Below are 26,625 nucleotides of genomic sequence, written 5' to 3'. Positions count from 1 at the left end.
GGACTGCAAGGAGATCCAACCAGTCTATTCTGAAGGAGATCAGCCCTGGGATTTCTTTGGAAGGAATGATACTAAAGCTGAAACTCCAGTACTTTGGCCACCTCATGCGAAGAGTTGACTCACTGAAAAAGACTCTGATGCTGGGAGGGATTGGGGGCAAGAGGAGAAGGGGACGACAGAGAATGAGATGGCTGGATGGCATCACTGACTCGATGGACATGAGTCTGAGTGAACTCCGGGAGTTGGTGATGGACAGGGAGGCCTGGCGTGCTGCGATAAATGGGGTCGCAAAAAGTTGGACACGACTGAGCGACTGATCTGATCTGATCTCATTGCTTACAGACTAAAATCCAAACTGGGAAGCCCCTTAACAATTACAGCCCATTTCACTTTCCAACCTTAAGACCTACCGTACTTTATCAGTGACACAGCATCACTAGTCACTGCTATCCAGACACTTTTACATCTGTGTGCCTTTGCACAAGCTGTCTGCTCTACTAAGAATGTGTTCTTATTCTTTCTTCAAGCTTCAGCTCAGTGTCAGGAGAACAACGGCTCTGGACCAGCCCAAACTGGGTTCAGGTTCTCGCTTTCCACCTTTTAACTGTGCTGTACAGAGCAAGTTCAGGTTCTCGTCTACCCAGTTCACAGCTACTTACGTGAGTGAGTGAGTGAGTGAGTGAGTGTGTATGTGTGTGTGTATGAGTCGCTCAGTCATGTCCAACCCTTTGTGACCCATAGACTGTAGCCCGCAGGGCTCTAGGCCATCCTAAATCTGGCAGAGTTGGTCACCTATTTTCTGTTTCTAATCTAAGGTAGCTCAGATGGTAAAGAATCTGCCTGCCAATGTGGGAGACCCAGGTTCCATCCCTGGGTCAGGAAGATCCCCTGGAGGGCATGACAACCCACTCCAGTACTCTTGCCTGGAGAATCCCCATGGACAGAGGAGCCTGGCGGGCTATAGTCCATGGGGTCACAAGGAGTCGGACACAACTGAGCGAATAAGCATATAACCTAAGGGATAGGTAGCATTGATCTATAGATATTAGATAACACAATTTTTTATATTGTAAAGTACATACAATTATTCCCATTTTACAAAGAAGGGAGGAAAAGGGCAATTTACCTAAACTGGCCCCAGGTTCCACGCACTGGTAAGTACAGAGCAGGGATTCACATGGGCTTCTCTAACTCAGTGTCCTCATACTCCCTGCTACAACCTCACATCTGTGTTTAACAGTGAGTCTTCTTTAGACTGAAATCTTCAAGAAATTTGTCTCTTCAGTGTCAGATACAAAGTAGATTTCCAAGAAATGTTTGTTCCACAAATACTTCATGCATGTGTTCCTTTAGCAACAGTTGATACTCACCAACTGCCAATTTTAGGACCTCAATATTAGCAACAACAATTCGATTTTTAAAGAGAAATTGGAATTCACCATTACATAAGGGGGTTTAACATATCTCCCAAGAAAATGACACCTAAGAGACCAAAAGTAGGAATACAGAATTGATGAATAAAAATGAATAGGGCTAGTATCCAAATTTAAAGGATGAAAAATTATGTGTTCAGAAATGACATGATCTTATATGTAGAAGGCACTAAAGAATCTATTTAAAAAGTTAGAATCAATAAAATCAGCAAAGTTGCAGTATATAAGATTAACAGGCAAAAATCAATCACATGTCTATACATCAATAAACAATCTGAAAAATAAATTGATAATTCCATTGGCAATAGCATCAAAAAGAATAAAATACTTAGGTATAAACTTACCAAAGGAGGTAAAATACTTGCATACTGAACACTACAAAACACTGTAGATATGACACCCATATTTATGAGTTGTAATACTTAATATTCGGAGAAGGCAATGGCACCCCACTCCATATTGTCAAGATGACATTACCACCCAAAGCTATCTACAGATTCAGTGAAATCCCTACCAAAATCCTAATGCTTTTTGTTTCCAGAAATAGAAAAATTTATCTTAAGCTAAGTATGGAATCTTAAGGGACCCCCGAATGACCAAACTGAACTGAATTGAATGACCAAAACAATCTTGAAAGAGAATAGGAAAGTCAATCAAGATGGTGGCATGAGAAGGTCCTGAACTCCTCTCCTCCCATGGAGGCGCCAAATGTATAGCTAGGCATGGAGCAATTCATGGTGAAAGAAACCCATAAAATATATTAAAGTACCAAATAGAAATCACAGAGCTGAAGAATATGGGTTTCAACAGCTCAACAATGGACTAGATTAAGAGGAAGACAAGATCAGCAAACTCAAAGACAGGGCAGTAGACTTCATCCAATCAGAAGAGCCAAAAAAAAAAAAAAGATGAAAATGAGTGAAGAGAGCTCAAGGGACTAACATAGGCCATCAAGCAGACTAAAGTACTAAGGGATCCCAGAAGGAAAAGAGAGAAAGGGAGCAGAGAGAGCACTTATTCACAGAAATGATGGCAAAATAAACTTCTATAACCTGGGGAAATAAACAGACATCTGTATCAAAGAAGCCCAAACAGTATCAAGTAAGATACTTTAGATCTAAAGAGACCCACACAAAGACACACTATAATTAAACTGTGAAAAGTTAAAGATGGAGATGATCTTAAAAGCAGAAAAAGAAAGCAACTTGTTATGTACAAGAGAACTCCCATACGACTTTTAGCATATTTTCCAACAAAAATTTTGTAGGCCAGAAAGACTGGCACAATATCACAATATATTCAAATGACTGAAGGAAAACCCTGCCAACCAAGAAATATACTACCTGACACAAATAATTCACAATCTGTATGGAAATACAAAAGACCCTGAACAGCCAAAGCAACCTTCAGAAAGAAGAATGGAACTGGAGGAATCAGCCTTCCTGACTTCAGACTATACTACAAAGCTACAGTCATCAGGATAGTATGGTACTGGCACAAAGACAAATATAGATCAATGGAACAAAATAGAAAGTTCAGAGATAAATCCACACACCTATGGACAGCTTATCTTTGACAAAGTTGGCAAAAATGCACAATGGAGAAAAGACAGTCTCTTCAACAACTGGTGCTGGGAAACTGCATGTAAAAGAATGAAACTAGAAAACTTTCTAACACCGTACACAAAAATAAACTCAAAATGGATGAAAGACCTAAATGTAAGACCAGAAACTATAAAACTCTTAGAGGAAAACATAAGCAGAACACTCTCCAACATAGATCACAGCAAGTACTGCAATGACTCACCTCCCAGAATAATGAAAATAAAAACAAAAACAAACAAATGGAACCTAATTAAACTTAAAAGCTTTTGCACAATGAAGCAAACTGTAAGCAAGGTGAAAAGACAGCTCTCAAAATGGCAGAGAATAACAGTATACAAAACAACTAACAAAGAATTAACCTCCAAAATGCACAAGCAGTTCATGCAGCTCAAACCCAGAAAAAGAAATGCCAAAAAAAAAAAAAAGGAATGCAAATCAAAACCACAATGAGGTGTCATCTCACACTGGTCAGAATGGCCATCATCAAAAAGTATACAAACAGTAAATGCTGGAGAAGGTATGGAGAAAAGGGAACCTCTTACACTGTTGGTGGGAATGCAAACTAGTACAGCCACTATGGAGAACAGTGTGGAGATGTCTTAAAAAACTGGGATTATAACTGCCATATGACACAGCAATCCCACTGCTGGAAACACACCCAAAGGAAACCAGAATTGAAAGAAACATATGTACCCCAATGTTCACTGCAGCACTATTTACAATAGCTAGGACATGGAAACAACCTAGATGCCCATTGGCAAATGAGTGGATAAGGAAGCTGTGGTACATGTACACAGTGGAGTATTACTCAGCCACATAAAGGAATGCACTTGAGTCAGTTCTAATCAGGTGGATGAACCTAGAGCCTATTATACAGAGTGAACTCAATCAGAAAGAGAAAAATACTGTATATTAATATATATAGTAATTAATAAAATACTGTATGTTGCATAGATATGGAATTTAGAAAGACAGTACCAACGACCCTGCATGCAGAGCAGCAAAGACAGACTTCCGGACTCAGCCGGAGAAGGCGAGAGTGGGATGATGTGAGAGAACACCAGTGAAACATGTACATTCAGTCAGTTCAGTCACTCAGTCATGTCCAACTCTTTGCAACCCCAAGGACTGCAGCACACCAGGCTTCCCTGTCCATCACCAACTCCCAGAGTTTACTCAAACTCATATCCATCAAGTCGGTGATGCCATCCAACCACCTCATCCTCTGTTGTCCCCTTCTCCCCCTACTTTCATTCTCTCCCAGCATCAGGGTCTTTTCAAATGAGTCAGTTCTTTGCATCAGGTGGCCAAAGTATTGGAGCTTCAGCCTCAAGACACCCCCAACTTAACATGTACATTACCATATGTAAAACAGATGAACCGTGCAAGTTCAATGCATGAAACAGGGCACCCAAAGCCAGTGTTCTGGGACAACCCAGAGGGATAGAGTGAGGAGGGAGGAGGGTTCAGGATGGTGGGCCACATGTGTTGACCTGTGGCCAATTCACGTTGATGCATGGCAAAAACCATCACAACATTGTAAAGTAGTTATTCTCCAATTAGAATAATTGGAAAAAAACAAAAGCACTACCTGGCAAAGTTGTCCTTCAGGATTGAAGGAGAGACAGAGTTTTCTAGAACAAAAACAAAACCAAAAAAAAAAGTTGAAGGAATTCATTATCATTAGATCAGTCTTACAAGAAATGTTAAAGGGATTTTTCTTAAGCTGAAACAAAAGGATGCTAATTAGTAACAGGAAAACATGAAAGTATAAGCCTACTGGTAATGGTGAAAATACAGTTAAATTCAAAATATTGTAATGTTGCAATGGTGGATAAATCACTTATAACTCTAGTATAAAGGTTAAAAGCAAAAAAGATTTAAAAATAATTAGAAGTACAATAATTTATTAATGAATACACAATGTAAAACATGCAAATTGTGACATCAAAAACATAAAATGTGTGGAGTGGAAAGAAAAATCCAGAGCTTTTGAAGTTAACTTGCTATCAGCATAAAATAGATTGTTATAAATATGTTCTCTGAAAGCATCATGGCAACCACAAAGCAAAAACCTATGGTAGATACACAAAGATAAAGAAATCAAAGCATACCACTACAGAAAATCATTTCACAAAGGAAGACAGCAAAAGAGAAACCAAACAACAAAGGAATTATAAAACAAACAGAAAATAATAAAATGACAATAGTAAGTTCATAACCATCAGTAATTACTTTAAATGTAAATGAACTAAATTATCCAATCAAAAAACAGACCGACTAAATGGATTACAAAACAAGATCCAACTATATCGTGCCTACAGTAGACTCACTTCAGCATTAAGGACATGCATAGTGAAAGGATGAAAAAAAATATTTTGTGAAAATGTAAACTAAAAAAGGCTGGGGTAGTTAAACTCTTCAACAAATGGTGCTAAGGAAACAGGATATCCACATGCAAGGCACTGCATCTGAGCCCTCACATTATACCAGATACAAAAATTAATTCAAAGAATCAGAAATCTAAACATCAGCGATTTCCCTGGTGATCCAGTACAAGACCCCGCTCTTGGAATACAGGAGGTGTGGGTTCCAATCCTGGTTGGGGAGCAAGATCCCTTACACTGTGTGGTGCAGCCAAAAACAACAAAACCAAACTACTAAACATCAGAATCGAAACCATAAAACTCTTATAAGAAAACATAGGAAAAAAATTTTCATGATATTGAATTTATCAATGATTTCCTGAATAGGATACCAAAAAGCATAGGCAAGTTAAAAAGAGATAAATTACACACTTCACCAAAATTAAAATTTTTTTGCATCAAACACTATTAACAGAGTGAAAGGCAATCCATAGAATGAGAAAATATTCAGAATTGTGTATCAATAGTAGGTTAATATCCAGAATAAAGAACTCCTACAACTCAACAACAGAAGAACAACCCAATTCAAAAGTGAGCAAAGGACTTGATTAGACATTTATCCAGAGAAGATATACAAAAGGTCAATAAGCATATGAAAAGATGCTCAATGTCACTGTTATGGAAATGCAAATAAAAACCACAATGAGACACATGAACCACACCTTCACACCCATGAAGATGGTTATAATAAAAAAAAAGTGTTAATGAGGATATGGAAAAATTGAATCCTTATGCACTTTTAATGAAAATGCAAAATGGTGTAGCTATTGAGGAAAACAGTACGGCAGTTTCTTAGAAATTAAAAATAGAATTATCATATAATCTAGCAATTCACTTCTAGGTATATATTCAACAGAAATGAAAGCAGGGATAGAACATATATTTGGATATCAGTACCCACAGCAGTGTTATTCACAATAGACAAAAGTCAGAAACGATCATAATACCAATCAATGCCTAAATGTATAAACAGTCTAGGATATATATGTAGAATGGAAATACTACTCAGTCTTAAAAAGAAAGGAAATTCTGATAGATACTGCAACATGGAAAGTTATAATCATAACACAAAAGAACAAATATTACACAATTCTACTTATATATAGTACTTAGAATAGTCAAACCCATAGAAAAAGAAAATAAAATAGTGGTTTCAAGGATGAGACGAAAGGGGTAACAGGAGTAATTGTTTAGCAGGCACTGAGTTCCAATTTGGGCTGTAAAAAGCATTCTGGATATTGATGGTGATCACAGCTGCACAATGTGAATGTACTTAATGACTCCAAATTGTACACTTAAAAATGATTAAATTGGTCAACTTTCTGTTATTTGTGGGTTATCATAAGAATCATTAGGCCTTGTCTAATAGATTTGCTGAACAGTGAATATACACAGTGTTCATACACATGTGGGCCATCATCAAACCGTACATGTACTAAGCCAGAAGAGGAAGGTAAATACATTTTAAACATTTATCAAGAAGTGTATGCTCACCAACAACAAAGCTTAGCAAAAATTAATGCACCAGTAAATCACTTTAAATTAGACGCACTTAAACTAAAAGCTTTGATTGCGGGAACAATAAAATGGATAAACTTTGGCAAGTGTGACCAAATAAGAAAATAAGATGAAATAAAGAACAGGAAATGACACATAAGACATTTTAAATCACTGGAGAATAAATGGCAAATATTTGGAAAACTAGATAAAAGATAATTTATCTAGAAAATATAAAGTATCTAAAATTCTCATAGAAAAAGTAGGAAGACTAAAAGAAAGCATAAACAGAGAACAACTGAAACAGGGGTCAAAGCTCTACATTAACTCTGATATTGTTGTTGTTTAGTTGCCAAGCTGTGTCCAACTCTGAGACCCCATAGACTACAGCAGCTCATGGGGTCGCAGAGTCGGACACAACTAAACAACTGAACAACAAGACTGCAGCTTCCCTGTCTTTCTCTGCCTCCTGGAGTTTGCTCAAACTCATTTCCATTGAGTTCATGATGCCATCCAACCATCTCATCCTCTGTCACCCCTTTTCCCCAGCATCAGGGTCTTTTCCAATGAGTCGGCTCTTCACATCAGATGCCAGTACTGGAGCTTCAGCATCAGTCCTTCCAATGAATATTCAGGGTTGATTTCCTTTAGGACGGACTGGTTTGATCTCCTTGCTGTCCAAGGGACTCTCAAGAGTCTTCTCCAGCACCACACTTAGGAAGCATCAATTCTTCAGGATTTAGCCTTCTTTATGGTCCAACTCTCACATCTGGACATGATTACTGAAAAACCATAGCTTCCCAGGGGGTGTTAGTGGTAAAAATTCTGCCTGCCAGTACAAGTGATATAAGAGGCATGGGTTTGATTCTTGGGTTGGGAAGATCCCCTAGTGTGGGGCATGGTGACCCACTCCAGCATTCTTGTTGGGAGTGTCCCATGCACAACAAATGACTCTTCTACATGTAGCTGTCCAGTTTTCCTAGCACCAGTTATTGAAGAGGCTGTCGTCTCTCCATTATATATTTTTGTTTCCTTCCTCAAAGATAAGTTGCCCATAGGTACATGGGTTTGTCTCTGGGCTTTCTATCTTGTTCCATTGATCTACATTTTGTTTTTGTGCCAGTACCATACTGTCTTGATTACTATAGCTTTGTAGTATAGTCTAAGTCAGAAAGGTTGATTCCTCCAGCTCCATTTTCCTCTCTCAAGATTGCTTTGGCTATTTGGGATCTTTTATGTTTCCATACAAATTGTGAAATCTTTTGTTCCAGTTCTATGAAAAATGCCATTGGTAATCTAAGAGATTGCATGGAATCTGAGATTGCTTCAGGTAGTATAGTCAGTTTTACAATATTGATTCTTCCAATCCAAGGACATGATATATCTCTCTGTGTCATTTTTCATCAGTGTCTTGCAGATTTCTGCATACAGGTCTTTTGTCCTCCCTTCAGTTCAGTTCAGTTCAGTAGCTCAGTCATGTCCAATTCTTTGTGACCCCATGAATCGCAGCATGCCAGGCCTCCCTGTCCATCACTAACTCCCGGAGTTCACTCAGACTCACGTCCATCAAGTCAGTGATACCATCCAGCCATTATTCCTAAGTATTTATTCTTTTTGCTTCAACAGTGAATCAATTGTTTCCTTAACTTATCTTTCTGATTGTTCAACATTGCTTATTAGAGAAATGGAAATCAAAACTATAATAAGGTGTCACCTCACATTGGTCAGATGGCCATCATCAAAAATTCTATAAACAATAAATGCTGGAGAGAATGTGGAGAAAAGGAAACCTTGTGCTGTTGTTGGGAATGTAAATTGATACAGCCATTATGGACAACAATATAGGGATTCCTTTAAAAAAAAAAAAAAAACTAGGAATAAAATCACCATATGACCCAGCAATCTCACCACTGGTCATAATCCCTGAGAAAATCATAATTCAAAAAGACATATGTATCCCAATGTTTACTGCAGCACTGTTTACAAGAGCCAGAACATGGAAGCAACCTAGATGCCCATCAAGAAATAGCGGTACATATATACAATGGAATATCACTCAGCCATTAAAAAGAATGGATGTGTTAGTTGAACTGAGGTGGATGAACTTAGAGCCTATTATACAGAGTGAAGTAAGTCAGATAGATAAAAACAAATATATACTATCATATGTATATGGAATCTCCAAGGGAATGGCCAGCCCTTGGACAAGTCCACTGTGTGTGAAAGTCACTCAGTCACTGGATCATCAAAAAAGCAACAGAGTTCCAGAAAAACATCTACTTTTGCTTTACTGACTACGCCAAAACCTTTGACTGTGTGTATTACAACAAACTGTGGAAAATTCTTCAAGAGATGGGAATGCCAGACCACTTGACTTGCCTCCTGAGAAATCTGTATGCAGGTCAGGAAGCAACAGTTAGAACTGGACATGGAACAACAGACTGGTTCCAAATCGGGAAAGGAATACATCTAGGCTGTATATTGTCACCCTGCTTCTTTAACTTATATGCAGAGTACGTCATGAGAAATGCTGAGCTGGATGAAGCACAAGCTGGAATCAAGATTGCCAGGACAAATATCAATAATCTCAGATACACAGATGACACCACTCTTATGGCAGAAAGCAAAGATGAACTAAAGAGCCTCTTGTTGAAAGTGAAAGAGGAGAGTGAAAAAGTTGGTTAAAACTTAACATTCAGAAAGCTAAGATCAAGGCATCTGGTCCTATCACTTCATGGCAAATAGATGGGGAAATTATGGAAACAGTGACAGACTTAATTTTGGGGGGCTCCAAACCACTGCAGATGGTGACTGCAGCCATGAAATTAAAGATCTTGCTCCCTGAAAGAAAAGCTATGACCAACCTAGACAGCATATTAAAAAGCAGGAACATTACTTTGCCAACAAAGGTCTGTCTAGTCAAAGCTATGATTTTTCCAGTAGTCATGTATGGATGTGAGAGTTGGTCTATAATGAAAGCTGAGCAGCAAAGAATTGATGTTTTTGAACTGTGGTGTTGGAGAAGACTCTCGAGAGTCCCTTGGACTACAAGGAGATCCAACTAGTCCATCCTAAAGGAGATCAGTCCTAAATATTTATTGAAAGGACTGATGCTAAAGCTAAAACACCAATACTTTGGCCACCTGATGTGAAGAACTGACTCATTGGAAGAGACCCTGATGCTGGGAAAGACTGAAAGCGGGAGGAGAAGGGGATGACAGAGGATGAGATGGTTGGATGGCATCACTGATGTGATAGACGTGAGTTTGAGTAGGTGATGGACAGGGAAGCCTGGTGTGCTGCAGTCCAAGGGGTCCCAAAGAGTTGGACACGACTGAGCAACTGAGCTGAACTGAATGTGGAATCCAGACAAATGGTACTGATGAACATATTTGCAGGGCAGGAATACAGACACAGATGTAGAAAATGGACTTGTGGACACAGTGGAGAAAGAAGAGGGTGGGATGAATCGTGAGGGCCAGGTTGAAACATATACATTGCTATGGCTAAAACAGATAGCTAGTAGGGAGTTGCTGTACAGCACAGAGAGCTTAGGTTCATGCTCTATGAGGACCTAAGGTGTGGGATGTGGAGGTGGAAGGGAGGCTCAAGAGAGAGGGGATATATGTGTATTTATGGCTGACTGGTATTTTACGGCAGAAACCAACACAACATTATAAAGTAACTATCTTTCAATTTAAAAAATTCTAAATTAAATAGCTGCAAATCAAATACAGGAATGGTTCAAAGAACTCTTGATCAAGTAAGATTTATACCCAGAATGGAAGGATGATTCAGTATTAAAAGTGTTACAAATCCATGTAACTCATGGGATTAAATAAAGGAGAATAATCACATGATCACTCAATAAATGCCAGTAAAGCAAGCTTTTTTAAGTTGATAAAGAAGGTATGTTAAAAATCCAGAGAAAGTATTCCAACTAGATTCAAGAAAAAGAAATACTTTCTTCTGTCTTTCAAAACTGTACCAATGGACCAAATAGAGTAAGACAATTAAATGCAATATAAGCGAAAATTGTTGGCAAAACCAAAATTATCATTATTTGTAGATGATATGACCATTAATCTAATAAATTCAATAGGAACAACTGAAAAATCACTAGAGCTAAAAAAATTATCTAACGTAGATGCAAAATGATCAACTCAAAACAAAAATCAATACCTTTCCCACAGGACAACAATAATCCAAAAAGTAATGCACAAGTCTTCAAAGAAATGATGAAACCTTATGTGAGAATATACAGGACGACCTGAATAAGTATTCAAGGCTGAGAAGATTCAGCACCATGGATAAGTCAACTCTACTCAAATAAAGATACAATTAAAAGCAAATCTAATAAATTCCAATATAAATACCAAAGGGCATTTTGAGAAACTTCACTTTTCAGGAATTCTAAGATTCCTATAGAAGCAGCAATGTGCACAAACAGCAAATGTAACTCAGAAACAGAATGAAAAGGAGCATAGCACTTTCCTTGCTAACATTCAAAACTCTAGTGCTTAAAACAGCAATAATCAAACAGGTCAATACAACAGAAAAGAGAACCCCCACATTAACCCATGTGTATATGGATATTTACAATATATTGAAGGTGATCTGTAATCAGTGAGGGAAGTACAGATCATCGAATAAAACAATTGTAAAATGTGAAGAGCATTCCTGTTGGAAGGCATACAAAAACAGGCTGACCAGATTTGGTCCCTGGACCATGGTTTACCAACTTCTGCTCTATTTTTGGTATCTACTCTAAAGAAACACTTTATGAAAAGGAGGCCTGGATAGGCATCCTACTGAAGCTGTGTTTTCAAAAGAAAAAAAAAATAGAAGCAACCTAAATTTTCAATAGAAGAACTTTAACAATAGAATAAATCAACTTATGACATATCAATATGTCCAGTTATGCAGCTCTGCATTCTGTAATATATAAATATCTTTAAAACATACTATGAGGAAGGAAAAAAGTGCAAATGTTAAAATATTTATACATTTCTAAATCACACATACACAAACACATATATATACACAAAGTAGGAAAGCTGAGCAAGGCTATACTGCAACCTGATGACAATGGCTACCTTTCATGACAGGGAAGTGAATGAGCAAGGTGATGGGTATCTTAGAGGAACTTCAGCCATATCTGTGTTTTTCTCCAAGATCATATAGTCATGAATGACTTCATAAAGAATAAACAAGGAAACCTAGGAATCTTTCCACTGAATGACCTTAGAGCTTGGCCATGTCCCCTGAGTACCAAGTCAAAGAACATGGGTGGGAAGATAGAATTGAGATGACCATCACACCCAAGTCATGACTGCTCATGGTACTGGAAGCCTTCCTCTCTAGGCAGCACTGAGGTCCCTGGAGGCAACCAAATAAGCCTAGGATGTCACAGCTATGGCCGCAGCTATACCCTGTTCAAACACAAAAGCAACCACTTAAGGGCAAGGCATGCTTTTAAAGCAAATTTGATATTTAAAAACCTACAACTGACAAATAGGTAAAGCATTTGAAAGTGATTCACCAAATGACATCACAGAGAACTCTTTTAGCGACATTCGGTTAAACACAGTAGATGAGACATCTCTGCTCCCTTTACAAACCCCATTAAAATGAGGAGTAAACATTTAAGAAGCTATAAATCTTCTTAAAGGTATAATTCCCACAGTCAGGGAATGGAAGCAAATAGTGAACAGTGAACAGCAAATGAGCAAAGTCATACCATCCTTATAAGATAGAAAGCAGATGGATAAATTAACAGAGCTGAGAAACCTGAACACTAGATGCCAAAGAGAAGAAAGTCATTCATACACCAGTCCCCAGAAGTAACAGGCATTAGAGACACCATATACCACAGATGGCAGAGTAAACCATGGTGGGGAAAAAGCAGAGATTGGTTAAAAACCTGGGTTATGAGCATACAGACCACAAAGATAAAAGTCCGTCTTTCTCCCCACCCCAACCCATTATGAAGGTTTTTTTCCCATAAATAAATTGCATTAGAGAGATTCTCCAGTCAAGGACAGTAAGTAGAGTGACATTTCAGCATTACCAAAGATATCTGCATTAAGTCCCTAGAGAGAAAAACAGATTACATACAAAGAATCAAGAATCAAATGGCATTTCTCAACAGTAACATTAAAAACTAGAAGACAGTATCTTGAAAAGTTTTCAGGATAAATTGCCTTTCAACCTAAAATTCAGTGCTCAGATAATCAATTAAATATGAGAGTATAAAGAGAGTTTTAGAAATACTAGGTCCCTCCCTCTCTCTATATATATATAGAGATATCTTACCCATGATTCTTTTCTTAGGAAGCTACTGAAGGATGTGACCCAGCAAATCAAAGGAAGGGGGGAAAAAACAATGAGATCTGAGGCCAAGACAACCTCGCAGAAAGGAGAGGGGACATTCATGATGACAGCTGTACAGCAGATCTGAAGATAAATAATCCAAATGGGAAGGGAGGATGGGAGGTCTTCGAGAAAGATTCTCCAGCTAAAGAGAGCTGACAGACTGCCAGAGAGGCCTGGCCACACGCAAAATAGAATACTATTCTGAAAAGTTTGGAAAGACATGATAAGAGTAAACTACTTACTCAAACAAAACAGGCAAGGCGATTCTTACTCTGAGTTGGGGAAACAGTTGACTAAGAAAGGAAATGCAATTATAGTACACTGGCTGGTTTGGAAGCTAATGGGGGAGCCACATGTAACATAGTAATGATACTGTAAACAATGACTTCTGATTTAACAAAAAATATAGAGATTATTGCATTAGGAGGAGAAGTGGGGAGTAGGTCTAAGAGGTTAAAACCTCATGTAGAAAGTAGTTACTATTTATAATTTATAAATGAAGAGTAATAGAATATACTTTAGAAAGACAGAGGTAAATACCAGAAACAATTAAGAGAACTTAAAGTTTCTTCTGATGGGTTAAGAACATAAGAGTAGGAGGAATGGAGACTGCTCTTCTATTTATTTATCTAAATGAAAGCTTGTGTAATATTTGAGTTTTGAATCATAAACATATATTTTTTTAAACTTCCTGAGTTTCAGTTCTTCCCGCTGTATAACAGGGATAATGATGCTACTTATTTTGTAGCTCAGTCAGTAAAGGATCTGCCTGCAGTGCAGGAGACCTGGGTTTGATCCCTGGGTTGGGAAGATCCCCTGGAGAAGGAAATGGCAACCCACTCCAGTATCCTTGCCTGGAAAATCCCATGGACCGAGGAGCCTGGTGGGCTGCAGTCCATGGGGTCGCAAAAGAGCCAGACACGACTGAGCGACTAACACTAACACTTATTAAAATCACACGAGATAACGCGGTAGAAGTGCTTGGGGGACATTTTCACTTCTCTTGGGCCGATTTTTCAGAAGAGCTATTCCAGCAGTGGAAGTGTTCTGGTGGGTGGAGCTGTATTTCTTCTCTCTGGAGTGCAATGAAATGTCCAGTAATGAGTTATGGGATGTCTATGGTTTTGGGGTGACTTTGGGCTGCCTGTATCTTGGAGCTCAGGGCTGTGTTTCTTGCTGCTGGAGAATTTGCTTGGTATGTCTTGCCCTGAAACTTGTTTCAGCCAGAGAGGTTTACAGCGTTATATGGAGAAGAGAAGAGTGAGGAGGGAGTTAGAGGTGACCCGAATGAGATGAGGTGGAATCAAGAGAGGAGAGAGTGGGCTATTCAGTAATCTCTTCCTTATGTGCACTCCACAACTGGACCGCTCAGAGTTGTTCACAGAGTTATACAGCAATCCCACTGCTGGGCACACACACTGAGGAAACCAGAAGGGAAAGAGACACGTGTACCCCAATGTTCATCGCAGCACTGTTTATAATAGCCAGGACATGGAAGCAACCTAGATGCCCATCAGCAGATGAATGGATAAGAAAGCTGTGGTACATATACACAATGGAGTATTACTCAGCCATTAAAAAAAATACATTTGAATCAGTTCTAATGAGATGGATGAAACTGGAACCTATTATACAGAGTGAAGTAAGCCAGAAAGAAAAACACCAATACAGTATACTAACACATATATATGGAATTTAGAAAGACGGTAACAATAACCCTGTGTACGAGACAGCAAAAGAGACACTGATGTATAGATCAGTCTTATGGACTCTGTGGGAGAGGGAGAGGGTGGGGAGATTTGGGAGAATGGCATTGAAACATGTATAATATCATGTATGAAACGAGTCGCCAGTCCAGGTTCGATGCACGATACTGGATGCTTGGGGCTGGTGCACTGGGATGACCCAGAGGGAGGGTATGGGGAGGGAGGAGGGAGGAGGGTTCAGGATGGGGAACACAGGTATACCTGTGGTGGATTCATTTCGATATTTGGCAATACAATATTGTAAAGTTGAAAAATAAAATAAAATTAAAAAAAAAAAGAAGAAGAGCTATTCCATAGTCAGGCTGTGTGGAGCCAGTCAAAACACAAGTGGCCTAAGAACTGAGGGCTGTGTTGTCAGTTCATCCAGTGCCAGAAGTGCACAAGCATCAAGGAGATGGGATGTAGTTGAGTCACTTGAGCAGCTCGAGTATCAAGGAAGACTCCTTGTCTGAAGTCAAAGAAGCTTGAATAGATCACGTGTGACCGAGTTTGACTTCTTTCTAATCAAACCAACCATCTGTTCTTAAACAAATTACTTACATTCCCGGTCTCTAGCTTCCCTATCTGTAAAACTGGAGGTAGTAACATTTGCCCTGAAGGGTTGTTGTGATGGGTAGATAACGTAAGGAATGAGAAAGATCTCTGTGCAGTCTGGCAGAGTTCCTTGTATGGCATAGGCTGGCACTTACAATAGTCTCATGCTCATCTACTCCTGAGAATGACTAACCTCCAATTTCTAACAGAAACTGAGCATCCAGGGTCAGCTAAGCAAAGCTTCCTGACGGTGGGTTCTCTCTTCCCTTTTCTCTCAATAACCTTTGATTAGTTAATGATACTTATTCACTGTAGAAAAGGCTGAAAATATGTGAGCAAAACCCAGAAAATATGCATTACAAATAATCCCACCAGTAAATAGTTAGCCATCATTGACATTTCAGTGTATAACCCTCCACACACTTCTCTGTGTTTGTATTTTTAAATAAAAGGTGAATTTTTATTATACCTGTTATCCTTATTCTTCACCTTCTCACAGTAAAAAGTATTTTAATATCATCAGTTTCAAAAGCTGAATAATTGGCTTAGTAGATGTCCTGCACCTCTTACATCATATTCTTTCCTGTCACCCTTCAGGGGATACACAGTGACCCTTCCAACACTTACTCTGGCCCACTGAGTGGCTTTCAGGGTTGGCAGCAGAGGAAAAAGCAAGAGCCACCTTAAATTCGTGTTTCCATACATGCTGGTGATCACAAGTACATTTATTCCAATCCAGCTCATCTCAAACAAGGCCAGCAGCTGTTCGATATGCTTTTTTAAGCAGCTTTTATTTCTAGGCCCTGGAAGGAATGTGAGATATTTTGGAAGTCTTGCACATTTCTGACTTCTCAGAGCTTTAAAAAATGAATACATATGCACATATAAAAATGCACAGTGTGTGTGTGTGTGTATATATATGCTATATACAGTCACAACACATACACCCAACATACATTATACATAATATATAAATATACATTGTAAATAAATATACATTGTAAAAACACATTGTGCTAAGTATGTGCATATTATTTGGGGAAGAAGGGGCTATTTTACCCCTCCACTGATAGCAGGAACACTGGAAACTCAAGCTCTGCCACCTTCAGTCAGTAATTTGGATTTTCTGGGAGGAAAAGAGAGACCCAGATTCAGAAAGACATATCCAACGCTTCAGCAGGTACATAGTAAGATTGTGCTTCTTCCTAAGTCCATCCCTAGAAAACTGCTAGGCACTACACTGTGGTCAGAGTGAAGTGAGAGCTGCTCAGTCCTGTCTGACTCTTGCGACCCAGTGGACTATACAGTCCATGGGATTCTCCAGGCCAGAATACTGGAGTGGGGAGTCACTCCCTTCTCCAGGGGACCTTCTTGACCCAGGAATCGAATCAGGGTCTCCTGCATTGCAGGCAGATTCTTTTACCAACTGAGCTATCAGAGAAGCAAGCCTGATTAGAGGGACCACCACTTATCTGTGCTATAGAAGCAGAAATCAGGGTCTCTCAGGTAAAGAACCTTATCTCACAAACCACCTACACAGGCCTGTTTCAAGTACTTCCATTCAAGCCATGGATCTCATCTTTGGCTCAGTATTCTTTTCCAAGGCTACAATTCCCCAGGGCAAGGGTTTGTGCTGTGCACTTAAGAGGGGAGAACGGACAGGAGTCCCAGGGCCACAGCAACGATGAGACGGCAGCCGCTGCCCAGCTCAAGCCTAAACTGGGAGGGACAGGCAAGGCAGTAGAAACTCCAGAGCCAGCCAGACCCCAGGGTCTGAATCCCTGAAACCTGACTATTCTAAGGCTCTGCTGTCAGCGGACTCAGTAATAGGAAGTTTAAGAGAACCTTTAAAAGTGCTTTTGTCTTTCTAAACATGTTTGAACTAACCGGTGGAATGCTTTGCAGAATTCTCCCACTAAGACCAAGAAGGGTTAAAGCATGGGTTTGTATTCCCCCAGAGAAGAAAACGTACAGCCAGGGAACGGCGCAGCGTTCCCTACGTCGTTAATGATCCTTCAGGGTGGGAGACAATGAGAGGGGTGCCAACATGTCACCATCCACCAGGGAACACACTGTTCCCAACAACAGGCATTGCTCTTTTCAGACTTAGGGGTCCTGGTGAGGGCAAGCAAGCTGGTACAACAGGCTAATTGGACGTGTGGGATCAACATGTTAACTTAATGCTCTCCTGTTTGGTTAAGCGGCTCGCACTTCTGTATCTTTCAATCTGGCACTCAGATCTCTTTAGAGTGGGGACTACTTGGTCTCTCTAACCTCTTTTCCTCCATTCTCCCCGGTGACAGCCCCTTGACTGTCAAGGCAGCCTCCTCCCCTGAACACGGCGTGCCCACTCCTGACTTCGGGTCGTGTGTGCTATTCCCCGGGCTTCGAGCTTGTCTTCTCTCTACTGACCTATCCAAATCCCATCTTACATCTTCCGAGTCCTACTCAAGCCCCAGCTCTTTAAATAAACCTTCCTAAAAGCCTGGCTCACTCTGCCACCTCGGGAACATCAGCTGCCTCCAGGACTCAGCCTGGTCTCAGCAGATAACGTCTTAATACTGGTCCTCAGCTGGTTTGCACACATCTTGCCTCTGCAACCGAATCACAAACTCACAGGCCGGGACAACGACTCACTGCTCTTTTCTCTTCCTGTTAGCACTCTGACATGGAGCCATAATCCTTCTTTAATCTCGCCTAACTTTTCCCCCTAATAGCATCAACACCGTGGACCACTCCACTCCCTCTCTGAAAAACCTTTTTCTTCATCTCTATGAGATCATCCTCTGTATTTCCCTCCCACCTCTTGGCCCCTCTTTCTCCATCTAAATTCTAAATGTTGGTGTCCTTGGATTCATTTTTAGGCAGTTACCTTTTCTTCGCTTTCTGTACTCTTTCTCTTTAGAAAGTCTCAGACATTTTCATGGCTCCAAAATATAAACTACATGCTCTCAAACATCTGTCTCTAGCTCAGACCTCTCTTCTGCACAATGCCTGGGAAGAATAGGTCAATCAGTATTTTATGATGTTTATAAAGACAAGTCCATTTTTTAAAAAAATATAAACCCTTAGCTCCTCTCAGAGAAAAGGTTTTCCTCATCCCATGGTTTCACTGTCTCTTTAATCCAAAGCAGCTACTGCAAAGATGATTACCCTGTCAAGAGACCAGGCAAGATACCTTGTTCATGAGAGGGTGGAACTGACTAATAGACGCCATCACTATATCTGGATAGACCAGTGCACTGTATGCATTGACACACTGAAAGAACATGCAAAAAAAAAAGGGGGTGGAGGGGGCGGGACATGTCTTTCACTAAGAAGAGTTCTCCGGCTGCAATGTGTCTCCCACAAAGGGTGCGGAAATTTTTTCCTAGATGAGCAATAAGGTTGGCTCTGCCTAAATGGGCTCAGTCTAAGAAGGGTTATGGTCTGAAGAAAAGTAATTATTGACAGTTAGCACTTGATCTTTGTTGAAATGGATCCAAGTGGAGGACAAAGATCAGGAGTCATTGTCCAACAGAATAACTCTTCTCAGACCAGTGTGCTTTGTAGTTCTTCAGTGAGTTAGTTGGGGCTGTGATTACTGACTTCCAGTGAAAAGGTTTTCTAACCAAGCCAACTGCCAGTTGATGAGTTAGGATTCCACCAAACTAGGAAATCATTGGGTAGGTCATGTCATAGTTTTACAATCTATTATCCTCTCAAGTTGACTGATCTCTCAATTTCCTCTTCAAAATCAAACTGATCAATATAGTTGATAAACTGAAATGGACATCACTACAGAGCTTTGCAGTCTTTCTGACACACAAAAGCATCAGGTCCCTCTGAGAACCACGAGACTGACCCTCCATGACTTTCACTGGCGGCACGTTCTCTTAATAAAGTCTATACATAGATATTTTACTGCTTCAGAAAGAACATCAATCAGTTCAGCAAAGAAGAAGGGACAAGGGCTGGGGGAGGAGGACATATTTAAATTATTCAATGAAACGGAAATCAGAGGTGGGGTGGTAGAGCAGCTTGGGATGTAGATTCTCCTTTGTGTAGGAATGACTAACAAGCAGCCTGAAGGTGTCTTCTTTCAAAGCAGAGATCAAATAGAGAATCAGCAAGTAGTGCGTCTCTACTGATGCTTCAAAATGTTTCTACTTATTAAAAGATTTCCATGCTGAACACAAATTCTAGTTCCCCGGGAGAGTACTTATACAGAGGAAAAGCGTGTTGCTTTAGCAGTAACTCCTCTTCATCCACCTTGCTTGGTACTTTGTCAAAATGCCTTTGTCAGCTCTGGGCCTCAGTGAATCACAGCCCGTAATCCCCCTCTCTCATAAAGCAGCGGGGTACCAGGAAGGTTAATTGCTCCCTACCCCTTTCTCTCTCTCTCTCTCTCTCTCACACACACACACGTATAGTCAACATTAAAATAGTGTTTTACCATCACTAGACCAATTAGTATTTATCCCTCTACATAAGAATCTCCCTGTATAATGTTCAATAAGCCTCAGTCTTAGTGAGTTCTTCCAGTATCCAATCTTCTTCAAGCTGCTGCATAAGCTTATTTCTTCTCACAAGCCCCTCAGTAAAGTCAGAAAATATATTCACTCCTTCATTCATTCAACAAGTATATACTGCATGCTTACACTGCGCCAGGCATCATGATACGTGTCAAGGATATGATGCCAAGCAGGGCCCTGTGGGGCTCCTGGGCATGGAAGCCTTTTTGTCCTCCTTTGCCTGAAGACTCCAGCCTCCCTGACCTTCTCTGAGTTCCAACAGGTAGAACAGTTGCTAATCAAAGGAGAAGCAGCAATAAAACCACCTGACGTAAGATTAAAGGGACCAGAAAGGTTCATCAAGATTAGGAGACAGAGCATTTAAGACCCTTTGTTCCTGTTCAGTCGCTAATTGTGTCTGACTCTTTGCAACCCCATGAATTACAGCATGCTGGCTTCCCTGTCCTTCACTAATTCCCGGAGTTTGCTCAGATTCATGTCCATTGAGTCGGTGATGCCATCCAACTATCTCATCCTCTGTCATCCCCTTCTCCTGCCTTCAGTCTTTCCCAGCATCAGGGTCTTTTCCAATGAGTTGGCTCTTCGCATCAGGTGGCCAAAGTATTGGAGTTTCAGTATCAGTCCTTCCAGTGAATATTCAGGACTGATTTCCTTTAAGATAGACTGGTTTGATCTCCTTGCTGTCCAAGGGACGCTCAAGAATCTTCTCTAGCACCACAGTTCTAAAGCATCAATTCTTCGGCACTCAGCTTTCTTCATGGTCCAACTTTCACATCTATACATGACTACTGGAAAAACCAGTTTTGACTATACAGACCTTTGAAAGCAAAGTGATGTCTCTGCTTTTTAATATGCTCTCTAGGTTTGTCATAGCTTTTCTTCCAAGGAGCAAGCATCTTTTAATTTCATGCCTGCAGTCACCATCCGTAGTGATTTTAGAGACCAAGAAAATAAAATCTGTCACTGTTTCCACTTTTCCCCCATCTACTTTCCATGACACTTAAATCTAGTCATCAACGCTATCCTTTTGAAACTTTGCAGAAGAAGGGGTGAAGATTGATTTTTATCACATACCCTGTCTGACAATGTAACCTCTCCCAACTCACCAAGGAGGGGGACACAGTTCTTGAGGTGCCAGCCTACTGTGTTCCCCCTTTGCCTGGCAAAGTAATAAAACCACTCTTTCCTTCTCCTCCATAACTCTGTCTCCATATTTCTGTTTGACATTGGTACACACAGAGCCAAGATTTTTTGGCAACAGATACAGATTTCTGATGTAGGGAGGCTTACCAGTTTAGAGAGGGAGATAAGGATTAAACAAGCTATTGTAAAAGAACATTTCTCTGTAACTGTGATAAGTACAGCTGAAGAGACCACATACAAGGTACCCCAAAGGGGTTACCAGTTGGGACCTGATTGACTTAGGAGGATCAGTAAATGGTACCCACGCAAGCTGTCATTCAAGCCGAAGTCAGAAGGGTGAAAAGGAGGGAAAGGAATAACAGCATCCTAGAGATGGAAGAGCCTGTGCCAGGGAGCTGGGGCTGGAGGGGCCAGGTATGAAAATGAACAGAAGGAGGAACAGGGTGTGAGAGAAGAGAGCCAGAGAGGATGCGGAGAAGGAGCAAGACGAGAATCAGCCAAGGTCTTACAGGTCATCTTCAATACTGGGGACTGAGTCCCAAGAAAATGGGATGCCTCTGGAGATTTTTAAGGATGACAACGTGGTTAGGTATTTATTTTTTGTATTTTTTTATTTTAATTGGAGGCTAATTGGTTAGGTTATTTATTGACAAGCATCACTCAGCACTGCGAGGATAACGAGCTAAAGAAGGCAGAAGTGGAAGCAGGGAGACCAGTTCACAGCTATTTGGTAGACTGGACAAGAAATGGTAACAGTGGGGTTAGGATGACTCAGTGGAGATGGAAACAGTTTTTAGAAATTGAGACCTACCTAGGAGGTAGAACGTACAGTACATACAGGCAGGACTTCGAGAGAGGAAGGTACAAAGGGCAACTTGAGGGGCCTGGCCATGAGTGACTAGCAAGATGATGGTGGCTTTTGCAGAAGTAGAGAATGCTGGAGGGAGAGGAGCTAGCTGGAATTATTGGGGACCAGGTGGTTCACCAAGTCAGTACTCCGCATACTAAGTCTGAGACATCTGTGAGATGATCAAGGGGAGAGAGGTTCAGTAGTCAGCTGCATATATGAGGCATCCCATCAGCAATAAAAACCTTCCTAAATTACAGCAGAGTCAAATACTACATTCTTCTATTTTTTTTCTTTCTAGAAAAGGGATACATTCTAGAACTCTACTGCCACAAATGGAAACCACTAGCCACGTGGGGGCTACTGAGATTCAAATTAATTAAAGTTAATTAAATTTAAAAATTAGTTTCTCAGTGAGTACTTCAAGTACTCAGTGTGGCTCATGACTACTCGGATTGGACAACACAGTGGACATTTCCACTCCTGCATAAAGTTCAAAGGAAGAGCCCTGCCTGGAGTGGCAGAGGGCTTCCGATCTTCAACACTTCAACGGTCACCAAGAAATAAAATCCCACTCCAGGGAATTCCCTGGTGGTCCAGTGGTTAGGACTCTGTGCTCTCACTGCCAAAGGCCTGGGTTTGATCCCTGGTTGGGGAATTAAGATCCCACAAGCTGCTCAGCATAGCAAAAAAAAAAAAAATTATCTTAATATCTCTTGTGCCCCAGGCAAAGCTTTGAGGTTAAAGAAGACACAAAAAAGAAGGGATGATAATCCTTGTTATTCACATGTTTTTCAATCCATCACTTAAAAAAAAAAAAACAGATGAAGGATGAATGCCTTGGGGAGAGTGCATAAGGGCATGGGGAGTGAGCTCCCATTGCAAAAATACTGTCAGATCATCGGGAAGATTAAAATCAGATGGAATAAAGTGCCAAGGAGGCATTAAGTCTTATTTGGACTGTGGTCCCCCAAAAGGTAAATGTATAGCCACTATTTTATAACAACTGTTAGGTGGAGTATAACCTTTAAAAATTGTCAATCACTGTTGTACTTAGTGTACCTGCAACTTATACAATGTTGTACAGCAATTATATCTCAATAAAGAAAAGAATGGGAAATGGATTCATGAAAAGAGCGAGGAGGCAACCCAAGTAGGGAAACAGTTTATTCAGAAGGCTATGTACATCTGGAAGGCCAGCCATGTTTTTCGGAAGGAAAACAGCATCTGTACTGAACTCTATAAGAAACAGAGCAATGGAGGAGAATTCCTTGAGTGGACAGGTGGAAAAAGAACTAAAGAACAAGCCCAATTTAGAAGGCTTAATTGTGTACTGACGTACTGAAATGAACTCAGACACACAGCTAACCATACAGAACACAAATAATAACGGGGCCTTGACCTTGAACTTAAAGAATTCCTGAGTCTAAATTGCCGTAAGTAATCACCAGGCTGTCAAGAGGCAAGACAGGTGCTAAAAACAGGTTTTACAAAATGTGTCCTTGCTCAATAAATATGTAAACTAGACACCACATCTGCAATATACAAGACATATATCTCACCAAAAAAAATGGCATGTTCAAAAATTACTGTACACTGAGGTGCTTGAACTGTGGGCAGAAGCTCAGATGAGGTAAATACGTGAAGGTCCTGGAATGAGCTGTGATGTGGCACAGCAGACATTCAAGTGCTTCACCCTGTGAGCAAGTCTTTTTACCGCCTTCCTCCATTTTTAGCCAAAACTAATAAGCCGTAAGGCTTTCCTTGGTGGCTCAGATGGTAAAGAATCTGCCTGCAATGAACGAGACCTGGGTTTGATCCCTGGGTCGGGAAGTCCCCTGGAAAAGGGAATGGCTACCCACTCCAGTATTCTTGCCTGGAGAATCCCATGGACGGAGGAGCCTGGCGGACTACAGTCCACGGGGCCACAAAGAGTTGGACACGACTGAGCAACTAACACTTTTTTTTTTCTAATAAGTCATAGGTTGCATCGCACAGTTTGGGTTACTCTTTTAATATTTTAGATTTATTAGTAATATAATCCATGGCTCAAAGTCCACAGAACTCTTAAGATTAAGTTCAAGGTTAATGTCAGATCCTTTATGAGGGTACACAGAAATGTGTCACAGGGCTTCAATCTGGGCTGAAAAGAATTTTCTGGCCTTCGTGTCTGATGAGGTTCCCGCTTTGGGGAAGACTACTCAGATTTGAAGGGTGAAGTGTGTAACCTTTATTATACCACTTTTTATGGTTTTTCTTTGTGTTACAAAGCCATGACTCTCATTGAAATTCCACTTTCTATTGGAATTCACTGACATTTCTTTCCCGCTGGTTGCTGGGTACTAGAACTGAATAAAATATTTATCTTTAAACATGTAAGAACATACTTAAATTCCTTTAGGAGTGATATTTTTGCTATGTGCTTTGATTCAGTTTTTATTGAATCTAAATCCCTTGGACAGAGGAGCCTGGTGGGCTACAATCCATGGGGTCGCAGAGTCAGACACGACTGAGTGAGCGCGCGCGCACACACACACACACACACACAGAGCTATCTTTATAGAAAAACACTCAAATGTATTCTATTTTGGTGATGTTGACTTTTTGAAATATATTTGCTTTAGCTGCAAATACTGGGGGAGTTTACTTACATTAATCATTTCCCAGTAAATTTTTTGTGTTTTACTGCCTGCCATCAACACTGATAATGGCATATTTCTTTATAGCTACTTTTTTCAGAGTTATCGGAATATAGCTACATATTCAGAATTGAAGATTCCTGTAAGATTCTAATATCTAATACATCCTTTGCCACATTTACATGGCAAAACATTGCTCATACTTTTAAATCACCTAAACATGTGTGTAAAAAAAAATGCTTAATTTCCCAAGTTATTTTCCTAAAGGTTGTGAACGTGTCTTAAATCCTTAGCTGATTGTTATGCTGCTAAAACCTATTTAAATAGCAAAGATTAAAAATACCAGTACTACTCAGGATTGGCAAGGGCATTCTCAGGCACCGTTGGTAGGAATGCAAACTGGCAAACTTTGTCTACTGGGCAGTTAAGGAACAGGTAAGCAGTAGGCATGCAAACTTTAAAAGTAAGAAAAATCTTTAACTTAGCAATGTTAAACATTCAAGAATTCACCCTTGTTATGACAGTCATCTCAATGCAACCACTAACTGCAAAAAAAAATTAGAACAATATGTTGATAAGAGACTGATCAAATGAATTATGGTATAGCCACATAATGGAATTCTGTAACGCCATTAAAAAGGGTTGTTAGAAATGTATTTGATGACATAGAAGAGAGTCCTGATACAACTGTATCTCTAGGATAATGGTATGTTTAAAACGTTATACATGTATGTGTGTGCAATGTACATGTGTGCGTGTGTAGAGAGAGGAGAGAAAAAATTTAGAAGAAAGGGGGACTTCCCTGGTGGCCCAGTGGTCAGGAATCCACCTTGCTACCAATGAACCTATTTGCAGGGCAGGAATGGAGATGCAGCACAGAGAACAGACTTCTGGACGCAGTGGGGGCGGGGTAGGAAGGAGAGGGCGGGACAAATGGATACAGAATAGTAGGGAAACACACACACTAACATCTGAAAGATAGAGAGCCAGTGGGGATTTGCTGTGACTCAGGGAGCTCAAACCGCGGCTCTGGGACAAGCTAGAGGGGCGGGATGGGGTGGGGGGTGAGAGGTGGTAGGGAGGCTCAACAGGGAAGGGACATGTGTGCACCTATGGCTGATCCACACTGATGTATGGCAGAACCCAGCACAATAACGTAATTACCCTTCACTGAAGAATGAAAGAAAGAAGCCACTTTGCAATGTAGGGCACATGGGTTCGATCCCTGGTCCAGGAATTAAGACCCCACATGCTGTGGGGCAACTGAGCCTGTGCACAAGAGAGGAGCCCTCCACTCGCCACAACCAGAGGAAGTCCACACACAGCAAAGACGCCACAGAGCAGTCAAAAACACAGTAACTAAAACAAGTTTTGCTCAAAAAAATAATTTAGAAGGGATTTAACAGTGGTTTCTCTTGAGGAGACATCTTCCTTATACTCTTTTGAATTTTCTAATTCTCATAATAAATATGAATTATTTTATAGTTACAGCCAGTGAAGCAGCGAGGTTGTTCAGTAGTGTCCGACTCTTTGCGATCCCATGGACTGTAGCCTACCAGGCTCCTCCACCCATGGAATTTTCCAGGCAAGGTACTGAGTGGGTAGCCTTTCCCTTCTCCAGGGATCTTGCGACCCAGGGATCAAACCCAGGTCTTCTGCATTTCAGGTAGAGACTTTACTGTCTGAGCCAACACCTCTTGTTCAGCTGTCCTGTCTCCAGGAACACTCTGGATGTTGAGCCAATCCGGCAGAAATGGCCCTCAATGCGGGTAAACGTGATGACTGCCTACCCTCCCAAACCCAGTCCACCCAGCTTGGTGAGCAGGTCCTGGCTTGTGCGGCAGGGG

General features: G+C 40.5%; 1 protein-coding gene across 1 annotated transcript in view; it reads right to left on the bottom strand.

Annotated features, from left to right (window-relative positions):
• The window catches only part of LOC104984233 (protein-cysteine N-palmitoyltransferase HHAT-like), a 298,539-nt gene that overhangs the window by 71,929 nt on the left and 199,985 nt on the right, over positions 1–26,625 (bottom strand). The gene's annotated exons all lie outside the window — the stretch shown is intronic.

Source organism: Bison bison, unplaced genomic scaffold (assembly GCF_000754665.1).
Source record: "Bison bison bison isolate TAMUID 2011002044 unplaced genomic scaffold, Bison_UMD1.0 scf7180017863955, whole genome shotgun sequence".
Taxonomy (NCBI): domain Eukaryota; kingdom Metazoa; phylum Chordata; class Mammalia; order Artiodactyla; family Bovidae; genus Bison; species Bison bison.
This window is presented reverse-complemented; position numbering and strand designations above follow the sequence as displayed.